This window comes from Cherax quadricarinatus, chromosome 49 (assembly GCF_038502225.1).
Source record: "Cherax quadricarinatus isolate ZL_2023a chromosome 49, ASM3850222v1, whole genome shotgun sequence".
Taxonomy (NCBI): Eukaryota; Metazoa; Arthropoda; class Malacostraca; order Decapoda; family Parastacidae; genus Cherax; species Cherax quadricarinatus.
Genome location: NC_091340.1, coordinates 8,950,489 through 8,963,911, shown reverse-complemented (window position 1 = coordinate 8,963,911; position 13,423 = coordinate 8,950,489). Strand labels below are relative to the sequence as shown.

Genomic DNA, 13,423 nt, shown 5'->3' with positions numbered 1-13,423 from the left:
AGTAAGTGTACCACTTACAACAGTAAGTGTACCACTTATAACAGTAAGTGTACCACTTATAACAGTAAGTGTACCACTTATAACAGTAAGTGCAAGTGTATCACTTATAACAGTAAGTGTACCACTTATAACAGTAAGTGTATCACTTATAACAGTAAGTGTACCACTTAACAGTGTAAGTGTACCAGTAAGTGTACCACTTATAACAGTAAGTACCACTTATAACAGCAAGTGTATCACTTATAACAGTAAGTGTACCACTTATAACAACAGCAAGTGTACCACTTATATAACATAAGTGTACCACTTATAACAGTAAGTGTACCACTTATAACAGTAAGTGTACCACTTATAACAGCAAGTGTATCACTTATAACAGTAAGTGTACCACTTATAACAGTAAGTGTACCACTTATAACAGTAAGTGTACCACTTATAACAGTAAGTGTACCACTTATAACAGTAAGTGTACCACTTATAACAGCAAGTGTATCACTTATAACAGTAAGTGTACCACTTATAACAGTAAGTGTATCACTTATAACAGTAAGTGTACCACTTATAACAGCAAGTGTATCACTTATAACAGTAAGTGTATCCACTTATAACAGTAAGTGTACCACTTATAACAGTAAGTGTACCACTTATAACACTTATAACAGTAAGTGTACCACTTGTAATAGTAAGTGTACCACTTATAACAGCAAGTGTATCACTTATAACAGTAAGTGTACCACTTATAACAGTAAGTGTATCACTTATAACAGTAAGTGTACCACTTATAACAGCAAGTGTATCACTTATAACAGTAAGTGTACCACTTATAACAGCAAGTGTATCACTTATAACAGCAAGTGTACCACTTATAACAGTAAGTGTATCACTTATAACAGTAAGTGTACCACTTATAACAGTAAGTGTACCACTTATAACAGTAAGTGTACCACTTATAACAGTAAGTGTACCACTTATAACAGTAAGTGTACCACTTATAACAGTAAGTGTACCACTTATAACAGTAAGTGTACCACTTGTAATAGTAAGTGTACCACTTATAACAGTAAGTGTACCACTTATAACAGTAAGTGTACTACATATAACAGTAAGTGTACCACTTATAACAGTAAGTGTATCACTTATAACAGTAAGTAGATGAATGGTTCAGAGAACCGACATGTTGATAAATTAGACACATGTGCAACTCTTGGGTATCTTTATTGAGGAAACGTTTCGCCACACAGTGGCTTCATCAGTCCATACAAAGGAGAATCTTGAAGAACAGGAGGAGAATGAGGTAATCAGTCCCTCAGCCACTGTGTGGCGAAACGTTTCCTCAATAAAGATACCCAAGAGTTGCACATGTGTCTAATTTAATAACAGTAAGTGTACCACTTATAACAGTAAGTGTACCACTTATAACAGTAAGTGTACTACATATAACAGTAAGTGTACCACTTATAACAGTAAGTGTACCACTTATAACAGTAAGTGTACCACTTATAACAGTAAGTGTACCACTTGTAATAGTAAGTGTACCACTTATAACAGTAAGTGTACCACTTATAACAGTAAGTGTACCACTTATAACAGTAAGTGTACTACATATAACAGTAAGTGTACCACTTATAACAGTAAGTGTATCACTTATAACAGTAAGTGTACCACTTATAACAGTAAGTGTACACACTTATAACAGTAAGTGTACCACTTACATGTGTCTAATTTAATAACAGTAAGTGTACCACTTATAACAGTAAGTGTACCACTTATAACAGTAAGTGTATCACTTATAACAGTAAGTGTACCACTTATAACAGTAAGTGTACCACTTACAACAGTAAGTGTATCACTTATAACAGTAAGTGTACCACTTGTAACAGTAAGTGTACCACTTATAGCAGTAAGTGTACCACTTATAACAGTAAGTGTACCACTTATAACAGTAAGCGTACCACTTACAATAGTAAGTACCACTTACAACAGTAAGTGTACCACTTACAACAGTAAGTGTGTCACTTATAACAGTAAGTGTACCACTTACAACAGTAAGTGTACCACTCACAACAGTAAGTGTACCATTTACAACAGTAAGTGTATCACTTATAATAGTAAGTTTACCACTTATAAAAATACTTGTACTACTTATAACAGTAAGTGTACCACTTATAACAGTAAGTGTACCACTTACAACAGTAAGTGTATCACTTATAATAGTAAGTGTACCACTTATAACAGTAAGTGTACCACTTATAACAGTAAGTGTACCACTTATAACAGTAAGTGTATCACTTATAATAGTAAGTGTACCACTTTTAACAGTAAGTGTATCACTTATAATAGTAAGTGTACCACTTATAACAGTAAGTGTACGACTTATAAGAGTAAGTGTACCACTTATAAGAGTAAGTGTACGACTTATAAGAGTAAGTGTACCACTTATAACAGTAAGTGTACCACTTATAACAGTAAGTGTACCACTTATAACAGTAAGTGTACCACTTATAACAGTAAGTGTACCACTTATAACAGTAAGTGTACCACTTATAAGAGTAAGTGTACCACTTATAAGAGTAAGTGTACGACTTATAAGAGTAAGTGTACCACTTATAACAGTAAGTGTACCACTTATAACAGTAAGTGTACCACTTACAACAGTAAATGTACTTATAACAGTAAGTGTACCACTTACAACAGTAAATGTACTTATAACAGTAAGTGTACCACTTACAACAGTAAATGTACTTATAACAGTAAGTGTACCATGGAAATAAATGGTATAAAATACCGACACAATGGAAATATAGATACATATGCAGTATAATGTGATCCTTTATTGACAACGTTTCGCCCACACAGTGGGCTTTTTGAAGTCACTTGAAAACTTGAAAAAACCCACTGGGTGGGCGAAACGTTGCCAATAAAGGGTCACATTATACTGCATATATGTTTATATTTCCAGTAAGTGTACCACTTATAACAGTAAGTGTACCATTTATAATAGTAAGTGTACCACTTATAACAGTAAGTGTACCACTTATAACAGTAAGTGTACCACTTATAACAGTAAGTGTACCACTTATAACAGTAAGTGTACCATTTATAATAGTAAGCTTATAGCTTATAACAGTAAGTGTACCACTTATAACAGTAAGTGCACCACTTATAACAGTAAGTGTACCACTTACAACAGTAAGTGTACCACTTATAACAGTAAGTGTACCACTTATAACAGTAAGTGTACCACTTATAACAGTAAGTGTACCACTTATAACAGTAAGTGTACCACTTACAACAGTAAGTGTACCACTTACAACAGTAAGTGTACCACTTATAACAGTAAGTGTACCACTTACAACAGTAAGTGTACCACTTACAACAGTAAGTGTACCACTTATAACAGTAAGTGTACCACTTATAACAGTAAGTGTACCACTTATAACAGTAAGTGTACCACTTATAACAGTAAGTGTACCACTTACAACAGTAAGTGTACCACTTATAACAGTAAGTGTACCACTTACAACAGTAAGTGTACCACTTATAACAGTAAGTGTACCACTTACAACAGTAAGTGTACCACTTATAACAGTAAGTGTACCACTGGGGCGACCTTGAAGGTACCAAAGACTCTGTCGGAATAAAACACAAGTCTGGTAAAGTCCGTTATTTCCGTTAGTTTGCCATCATTAACGGTTTCAACGGATGTTATCATAAGTTCCGGCAGTAGCAGAGTTATTGATCACCTTGTTTCAGAAACCTCGGCTCTGATGGCCACAGGGCCGCGGCCTCCACCAATAGCAACCCCTTCCTGGCGTGCTTCCTGCGTTGCTACTGGTTGCTGGGCGGCGCAGCTGGCACTGTGCCCCAGGGGGTGCCAAGGCTGGCGCATGTGCCAGCTGGAAGAAAAGAATATTTGAAACAATGAATGCGGCTGTGGCTGTTGATGTTCTGTAATTATGCTCTCAAGGGAAGGATGTGCCTTGATCCAGTTGAAATGATCTTGAATGAGTTAAAGGGACCTGACCTCCCTTTTATCGAACCTGGTTGCCTTCCATTCTTCTCATGTGTTTACCCATTATGAGGTAAGCGCTACTCTGATTAATATAAAAATAATAACCTTCCATATTACGTCCGAGAATACGGTGTAGGAGGCGGTAATATCAATAATATTGACTGCAAGGGAATATAATATTCTCCACACTACGGTACTGATGGAATCCCGAGGCAGGAATGTATTTTCCACGTATGATCAATATTCACTACCACTAGTGCTGTGTGACGTGATTTTTCTTTTAGCTTCGAACTATATGAGAAATACATTAGCGTGAAAGAGGTGACTGAGAAATGTGAGGGAGGGTTGAAGCTCAGTGCACCGCTGAGAGTGTTTAGGAGTGCACGCAGCGCTCTCTCTCTCTCCCCACCTGTGGCTCTTATCTATACTCCTCCCTCACCTGTACCACCAACAGTGTCACACCTGCAACAATCAGGCCAGAAAAGTATTAAGATCCGAGCACCTGAGCAGTATTGACAGTGACAGGGATATTTACATATATATACATTTTTGTGGTTGTTGAGGCAGGAGATGGCAGCATCCTCATCTCCGGGAGCTGAGCATCTCTTCACCAGGAAGCAAGGGAGGCCCTGACCCTCCAAGCTCCTCTCCTTCACTCTCAAGACAGAATCTACCCAACTACCAAGGTAAGAACCTTATTGTGACGTCACCAATCTCAAGAATAGGTTACGTTCAATTATTCAGGTACACGACCGGTTCAGAACCGGTTGCTATCTTGTATTCCCTTAGTGTAATCGTGACTAATTTCATATCTTCTCTATAACTTTACATAAATAACGTGAGCTTAAAGGAAGTTATAGCGATTTTTAAACCGAATTGATTCTCAAATTATATTTCTATCCTTCTTAAACGCAATAAAGATCGCAAGAAAGATTTGATATCTTCACGTGCAATTTAATCAGAGTGACAATTGCCAGTAATGTTGAACTGTTATTTCCCTCCGTTAAGCGACAGTAAAAATAATGAAATAACTGAAGTCTTATAGAGCAGAGATGTGAGTTCACAGGTACAGTTAGTGGGTTGTTAGTGACCTGATTCACTGGTACAGTTAGTGGGTTGTTAGTGACCTGATTCGCTGGTACAGTTAGTGGGATGTTAGTGACCTGATTCGCTGGTACAGTTAGTGGGTTGTTAGCGACCTGATTCACAGGTACAGTTAGTGGGTTGTTAGTGACCTGACTCACAGGTACAGTTAGTGGGTTGTTAGTGACCTGACTCACAGGTACAGTTAGTGGGTTGTTAGTGACCTGATTCACAGGTACAGTTAGTGGGTTGTTAGTGACCTGACTCACAGGTACAGTTAGTGGGTTGTTAGTGACCTGACTCACAGGTACAGTTAGTGGGTTGTTAGTGACCTGACTCACAGGTACAGTTAGTGGATTGTTAGTGACCTGACTCACAGGTACAGTTAGTGGGTTGTTAGTGACCTGACTCACAGGTACAGTTAGTGGGTTGTTAGTGACCTGATTCACAGGTACAGTTAGTGGGTTGTTAGTGACCTGACTCACAGGTACAGTTAGTGGGTTGTTAGTGACCTGACTCACAGGTACAGTTAGTGGGTTGTTAGTGACCTGACTCACAGGTACAGTTAGTGGGTTGTTAGTGACCTGACTCACAGGTACAGTTAGTGGGTTGTTAGTGACCTGACTCACAGGTACAGTTAGTGGGATGTTAGTGACCTGATTCACTGGTACAGTTAGTGGGTTGTTAGTGACCTGACTCACAGGTACAGTTAGTGGGATGTTAGTGACCTGATTCGCTGGTACAGTTAGTAGGTTGTTAGCGACCTGATTCACTGGTACAGTTAGTGGGTTGTTAGTGACCTGACTCACAGGTACAGTTAGTGGGTTGTTAGTGACCTGATTCACTGGTACAGTTAGTGGGTTGTTAGTGACCTGATTCACTGGTACAGTTAGTGAGTTGTTAGTGACCTGACTCACAGGTACAGTTAGTGGGTTGTTAGTGACCTGATTCACTGGTACAGTTAGTGGGTTGTTAGTGACCTGACTCACAGGTACAGTTAGTGGGTTGTTAGTGACCTGATTCACTGGTACAGTTAGTGGGTTGTTAGTGACCTGACTCACAGGTACAGTTAGTGGGTTGTTAGTGACCTGATTCGCTGGTACAGTTAGTGGGTTGTTAGCGACCTGATTCGCTGGTACAGTTAGTTGGTTGTTAGTGACCTGATTCACTGGTACAGTTAGTGGGTTGTTAGTGACCTGACTCACAGGTACAGTTAGTGGGTTGTAAGTGACCTGATTCACTGGTAGTTGGTGGGTTGTTAGTGACCTGACTCAGGTACAGTTAGTGAGTTGTTAGTGACCTGATTCACTGGTGCAGTTAGTGGGTTGTTAGTGACCTGACTCACAGGTACAGTTAGTGGGTTGTTAGTGACCTGATTCACTGGTACAGTCAGTGGGTTGTTAGTGACCTGATTCACTGGTACAGTTAGTGGGTTGTTAGTGACCTGACTCACTGGTACAGTTAGTGGGTTGTTAGTGACCTGACTCACTGGTACAGTTAGTGGGTTGTTAGTGACCTGACTCACAGGTACAGTTAGTGGGTTGTTAGTGATCTGATTCACTGGTACAGTTAGTGGGTTAGTGACCTGACTCACAGGTACATTTAGTGGGTTGTTAGTGACCTGATTCACTGGTACAGTTAGTGGGTTGTTAGTGACCTGACTCACAGGTACAGTTAGTGGGTTGTTAGTGACTTGATTCACTGGTACAGTTAGTGGGTTGTTAGTGACCTGATTCACAGGTACAGTTAGTGGGTTGTTAGTGACCTGATTCGCTGGTACAGTTAATGGGTTGTTAGTGACCTGATTCACTGGTACAGTTAGTGGGTTGTTAGTGACCTCATTCACTGGTACAGTTAGTGGGTTCGTGACCTGACTCACAGGTACAGTTAGTGGGTTGTTAGTGACCTGATTCACTGGTAGTTAGAGGGTTGTTAGTGACCTGACTCAGGTACAGTTAGTGGGTTGTTAGTGACGTGACTCACAGGTACAGTTAGTGGGTTGCTAGTGACCTGATTCACTGGTACAGTTAGTGGGTTGTTAGTGACCTGACTCACAGGTACAATTAGTGGGTTGTTAGTGACCTGATTCACTGGTACAGTTAGTGGGTTGTTAGTGACCTGACTCACAGGTACAGTTAGTGGGTTGTTAGTGACCTGATTCGCTGGTACAGTTAGTGGGTTGTTAGCAACCCGATTCACTGGTACAGTTAGTGGGTTGTTAGTGACCTGACTCACAGGTACAATTAGTGGGTTGTTAGTGACCTGATTCACTGGTACAGTTAGTGGGTTGTTAGTGACCTGACTCACAGGTACAATTAGTGGGTTGTTAGTGACCTGATTCACTGGTGCAGTTAGTGAGTTGTTAGTGACCTGACTCACAGGTACAGTTAGTGGGTTGTTAGTGACCTGATTCACTGGTACAGTTAGTGGGTTGTTAGTGACCTGACCCACAGGTACAGTTAGTAGGTTGTTAGTGACCTGATTCACTGGTACAGTTAGTGGGTTGTTAGTGACCTGACTCACTGGTACAGTTAGTGGGTTGTTAGTGACCTGATTCGCTGGCACAGTTAGTGAGTTGTTAGCGACCTGACTCACTGGTACAGTTAGTGGGTTGTTAGTGACCTGACTCACAGGTACAGTTAGTGGGTTGTTAGTGATCTGATTCACTGGTACAGTTAGTGGGTTAGTGACCTGACTCACAGGTACAGTTAGTGGGTTGTTAGTGACCTGATTCACTGGTACAGTTAGTGGGTTGTTAGTGACCTGACTCACAGGTACAGTTAGTGGGTTGTTAGTGACCTGACTCAATGGTACAGTTAGTGGGTTGTTTTTTACTTGACTCACTGGTACAGTTAGTGGGTTGTTAGTGACCTGATTCACTGGTACAGTTAGTGGGTTGTTAGTGACCTGACTCACAGGTACAGTTAGTGGGTTGTTAGTGACCTGATTCACTGGTACAGTTAGTGGGTTGTTAGAGACCTGACTCACAGGTACAGTTAGTGGGTTGTTAGTGACCTGATTCGCTGGTACAGTTAGTGGGTTGTTAGCGACCTGATTCGCTGGTACAGTTAGTTGGTTGTTAGTGACCTGATTCACTGGTACAGTTAGTGGGTTGTTAGTGACCTGACTCACAGGTACAGTTAGTGGGTTGTAAGTGACCTGATTCACTGGTAGTTGGTGGGTTGTTAGTGACCTGACTCAGGTACAGTTAGTGAGTTGTTAGTGACCTGATTCACTGGTGCAGTTAGTGGGTTGTTAGTGACCTGACTCACAGGTACAGTTAGTGGGTTGTTAGTGACCTGATTCACTGGTACAGTCAGTGGGTTGTTAGTGACCTGATTCACTGGTACAGTTAGTGGGTTGTTAGTGACCTGACTCACTGGTACAGTTAGTGGGTTGTTAGTGACCTGACTCACTGGTACAGTTAGTGGGTTGTTAGTGACCTGACTCACAGGTACAGTTAGTGGGTTGTTAGTGATCTGATTCACTGGTACAGTTAGTGGGTTAGTGACGTGACTCACAGGTACATTTAGTGGGTTGTTAGTGACCTGATTCACTGGTACAGTTAGTGGGTTGTTAGTGACCTGACTCACAGGTACAGTTAGTGGGTTGTTAGTGACTTGATTCACTGGTACAGTTAGTGGGTTGTTAGTGACCTGATTCACAGGTACAGTTAGTGGGTTGTTAGTGACCTGATTCGCTGGTACAGTTAATGGGTTGTTAGTGACCTGATTCACTGGTACAGTTAGTGGGTTGTTAGTGACCTCATTCACTGGTACAGTTAGTGGGTTCGTGACCTGACTCACAGGTACAGTTAGTGGGTTGTTAGTGACCTGATTCACTGGTAGTTAGAGGGTTGTTAGTGACCTGACTCAGGTACAGTTAGTGGGTTGTTAGTGACGTGACTCACAGGTACAGTTAGTGGGTTGCTAGTGACCTGATTCACTGGTACAGTTAGTGGGTTGTTAGTGACCTGACTCACAGGTACAATTAGTGGGTTGTTAGTGACCTGATTCACTGGTACAGTTAGTGGGTTGTTAGTGACCTGTCTCACAGGTACAGTTAGTGGGTTGTTAGTGACCTGATTCGCTGGTACAGTTAGTGGGTTGTTAGCAACCCGATTCATTGGTACAGTTAGTGGGTTGTTAGTGACCAGATTCACTGGTGCAGTTAGTGAGTTGTTAGTGACCTGACTCACAGGTACAGTTAGTGGGTTGTTAGTGACCTGATTCACTGGTACAGTTAGTGGGTTGTTAGTGACCTGACTCACAGGTACAGTTAGTGGGTTGTTAGTGACCTGATTCACTGGTACAGTTAGTGGGTTGTTAGTGACCTGACTCACTGGTACAGTTAGTGGGTTGTTAGTGACCTGATTCGCTGGCACAGTTAGTGGGTTGTTAGTGACCTGACTCACTGGTACAGTTAGTGGGTTGTTAGTGACCTGACTCACAGGTACAGTTAGTGGGTTGTTAGTGATCTGATTCACTGGTACAGTTAGTGGGTTAGTGACCTGACTCACAGGTACAGTTAGTGGGTTGTTAGTGACCTGATTCACTGGTACAGTTTGTGGGTTGTTAGTGACCTGACTCACAGGTACAGTTAGTGGGTTGTTAGTGACCTGACTCAATGGTACAGTTAGTGGGTTGTTTTTTACTTGACTCACTGGTACAGTTAGTGGGTTGTTAGTGACCTGATTCACTGGTACAGTTAGTGGGTTGTTAGTGACCTGACTCACAGGTACAGTTAGTGGGTTGTTAGTGACCTGATTCACTGGTACAGTTAGTGGGTTGTTAGAGACCTGACTCACAGGTACAGTTAGTGGGTTGTTAGTGACCTGATTCGCTGGTACAGTTAGTGGGTTGTTAGCGACCTGATTCACTGGTACAGTTAGTTGGTTGTTAGTGACCTGATTCACTGGTACAGTTAGTGGGTTGTTAGTGACCTGACTCACAGGTACAATTAGTGGGTTGTTAGTGACCTGATTCACTGGTAGTTGGTGGGTTGTTAGTGACCTGACTCAGGTACAGTTAGTGAGTTGTTAGTGACCTGATTCACTGGTGCAGTTAGTGGGTTGTTAGTGACCTGACTCACAGGTACAGTTAGTGGGTTGTTAGTGACCTGATTCACTGGAACAGTCAGTGGGTTGTTAGTGACCTGATTCACTGGTACAGTTAGTGGGTTGTTAGTGACCTGACTCACTGGTACAGTTAGTGGGTTGTTAGTGACCTGACTCACTGGTACAGTTAGTGGGTTGTTAGTGACCTGACTCACAGGTACAGTTAGTGGGTTGTTAGTGATCTGATTCACTGGTACAGTTAGTGGGTTAGTGACCTGACTCACAGGTACATTTAGTGGGTTGTTAGTGACCTGATTCACTGGTACAGTTAGTGGGTTGTTAGTGACCTGACTCACAGGTACAGTTAGTGGGTTGTTAGTGACTTGATTCACTGGTACAGTTAGTGGGTTGTTAGTGACCTGATTCACAGGTACAGTTAGTGGGTTGTTAGTGACCTGATTCGCTGGTACAGTTAATGGGTTGTTAGTGACCTGATTCACTGGTACAGTTAGTGGGTTGTTAGTGACCTCATTCACTGGTACAGTTAGTGGGTTCGTGACCTGACTCACAGGTACAGTTAGTGGGTTGTTAGTGACCTGATTCACTGGTAGTTAGAGGGTTGTTAGTGACCTGACTCAGGTACAGTTAGTGGGTTGTTAGTGACGTGACTCACAGGTACAGTTAGTGGGTTGCTAGTGACCTGATTCACTGGTACAGTTAGTGGGTTGTTAGTGACCTGACTCACAGGTACAATTAGTGGGTTGTTAGTGACCTGATTCACTGGTACAGTTAGTGGGTTGTTAGTGACCTGACTCACAGGTACAGTTAGTGGGTTGTTAGTGACCTGATTCGCTGGTACAGTTAGTGGGTTGTTAGCAACCCGATTCACTGGTACAGTTAGTGGGTTGTTAGTGACCTGATTCACTGGTGCAGTTAGTGAGTTGTTAGTGACCTGACTCACAGGTACAGTTAGTGGGTTGTTAGTGACCTGATTCACTGGTACAGTTAGTGGGTTGTTAGTGACCTGACCCACAGGTACAGTTAGTAGGTTGTTAGTGACCTGATTCACTGGTACAGTTAGTGGGTTGTTAGTGACCTGACTCACTGGTACAGTTAGTGGGTTGTTAGTGACCTGATTCGCTGGCACAGTTAGTGAGTTTTTTAGCGACCTGACTCACTGGTACAGTTAGTGGGTTGTTAGTGACCTGACTCACAGGTACAGTTAGTGGGTTGTTAGTGATCTGATTCACTGGTACAGTTAATGGGTTAGTGACCTGACTCACAGGTACAGTTAGTGGGTTGTTAGTGACCTGATTCACTGGTACAGTTTGTGGGTTGTTAGTGACCTGACTCACAGGTACAGTTAGTGGGTTGTTAGTGACCTGACTCAATGGTACAGTTAGTGGGTTGTTTTTTACTTGACTCACTGGTACAGTTAGTGGGTTGTTAGTGACCTGATTCACTGGTACAGTTAGTGGGTTGTTAGTGACCTGACTCACAGGTACAGTTAGTGGGTTGTTAGTGACCTGATTCACTGGTACAGTTAGTGGGTTGTTAGAGACCTGACTCACAGGTACAGTTAGTGGGTTGTTAGTGACCTGATTCGCTGGTACAGTTAGTGGGTTGTTAGCGACCTGATTCGCTGGTACAGTTAGTTGGTTGTTAGTGACCTGATTCACTGGTACAGTTAGTGGGTTGTTAGTGACCTGACTCACAGGTACAGTTAGTGGGTTGTAAGTGACCTGATTCACTGGTAGTTGGTGGGTTGTTAGTGACCTGACTCAGTTACAGTTAGTGAGTTGTTAGTGACCTGATTCACTGGTGCAGTTAGTGGGTTGTTAGTGACCTGACTCACAGGTACAGTTAGTGGGTTGTTAGTGACCTGATTCACTGGTACAGTCAGTGGGTTGTTAGTGACCTGATTCACTGGTACAGTTAGTGGGTTGTTAGTGACCTGACTCACTGGTACAGTTAGTGGGTTGTTAGTGACCTGACTCACTGGTACAGTTAGTGGGTTGTTAGTGACCTGACTCACAGGTACAGTTAGTGGGTTGTTAGTGATCTGATTCACTGGTACAGTTAGTGGGTTAGTGACCTGACTCACAGGTACATTTAGTGGGTTGTTAGTGACCTGATTCACTGGTACAGTTAGTGGGTTGTTAGTGACCTGACTCACAGGTACAGTTAGTGGGTTGTTAGTGACTTGATTCACTGGTACAGTTAGTGGGTTGTTAGTGACCTGATTCACAGGTACAGTTAGTGGGTTGTTAGTGACCTGATTCGCTGGTACAGTTAATGGGTTGTTAGTGACCTGATTCACTGGTACAGTTAGTGGGTTGTTAGTGACCTCATTCACTGGTACAGTTAGTGGGTTCGTGACCTGACTCACAGGTACAGTTAGTGGGTTGTTAGTGACCTGATTCACTGGTAGTTAGAGGGTTGTTAGTGACCTGACTCAGGTACAGTTAGTGGGTTGTTAGTGACGTGACTCACAGGTACAGTTAGTGGGTTGCTAGTGACCTGATTCACTGGTACAGTTAGTGGGTTGTTAGTGACCTGACTCACAGGTACAATTAGTGGGTTGTTAGTGACCTGATTCACTGGTACAGTTAGTGGGTTGTTAGTGACCTGACTCACAGGTACAGTTAGTGGGTTGTTAGTGACCTGATTCGCTGGTACAGTTAGTGGGTTGTTAGCAACCCGATTCACTGGTACAGTTAGTGGGTTGTTAGTGACCTGATTCACTGGTGCAGTTAGTGAGTTGTTAGTGACCTGACTCACAGGTACATTTAGTGGGTTGTTAGTGACCTGATTCACTGGTACAGTTAGTGGGTTGTTAGTGACCTGACCCACAGGTACAGTTAGTAGGTTGTTAGTGACCTGATTCACTGGTACAGTTAGTGGGTTGTTAGTGACCTGACTCACTGGTACAGTTAGTGGGTTGTTAGTGACCTGATTCGCTGGCACAGTTAGTGAGTTGTTAGCGACCTGACTCACTGGTACAGTTAGTGGGTTGTTAGTGACCTGACTCACAGGTACAGTTAGTGGGTTGTTAGTGATCTGATTCACTGGTACAGTTAGTGGGTTAGTGACCTGACTCACAGGTACAGTTAGTGGGTTGTTAGTGACCTGATTCACTGGTACAGTTAGTGGGTTGTTAGTGACCTGACTCACAGGTACAGTTAGTGGGTTGTTAGTGACCTGACTCAATGGTACAGTTAGTGGGTTATTTGTGACCTGACTCACTGGTACAATTACTGTGTTGTTTGTGA

The 13,423-nt window shown here is 42.3% G+C and overlaps 1 protein-coding gene across 1 annotated transcript in view; it reads left to right on the top strand.

Annotated features, from left to right (window-relative positions):
• The first annotated feature begins 4,355 nt into the window (after window positions 1–4,355).
• Window positions 4,356–13,423, top strand: part of LOC128697081 (solute carrier family 35 member F3) — a 206,575-nt gene continuing 197,507 nt past the window's right edge. The window contains exon 1 of the mRNA XM_070095178.1: window positions 4,356–4,698. The gene's annotated coding sequence lies outside the window, so the exon portion shown is untranslated. The remainder of the gene's footprint in view (window positions 4,699–13,423) is intronic.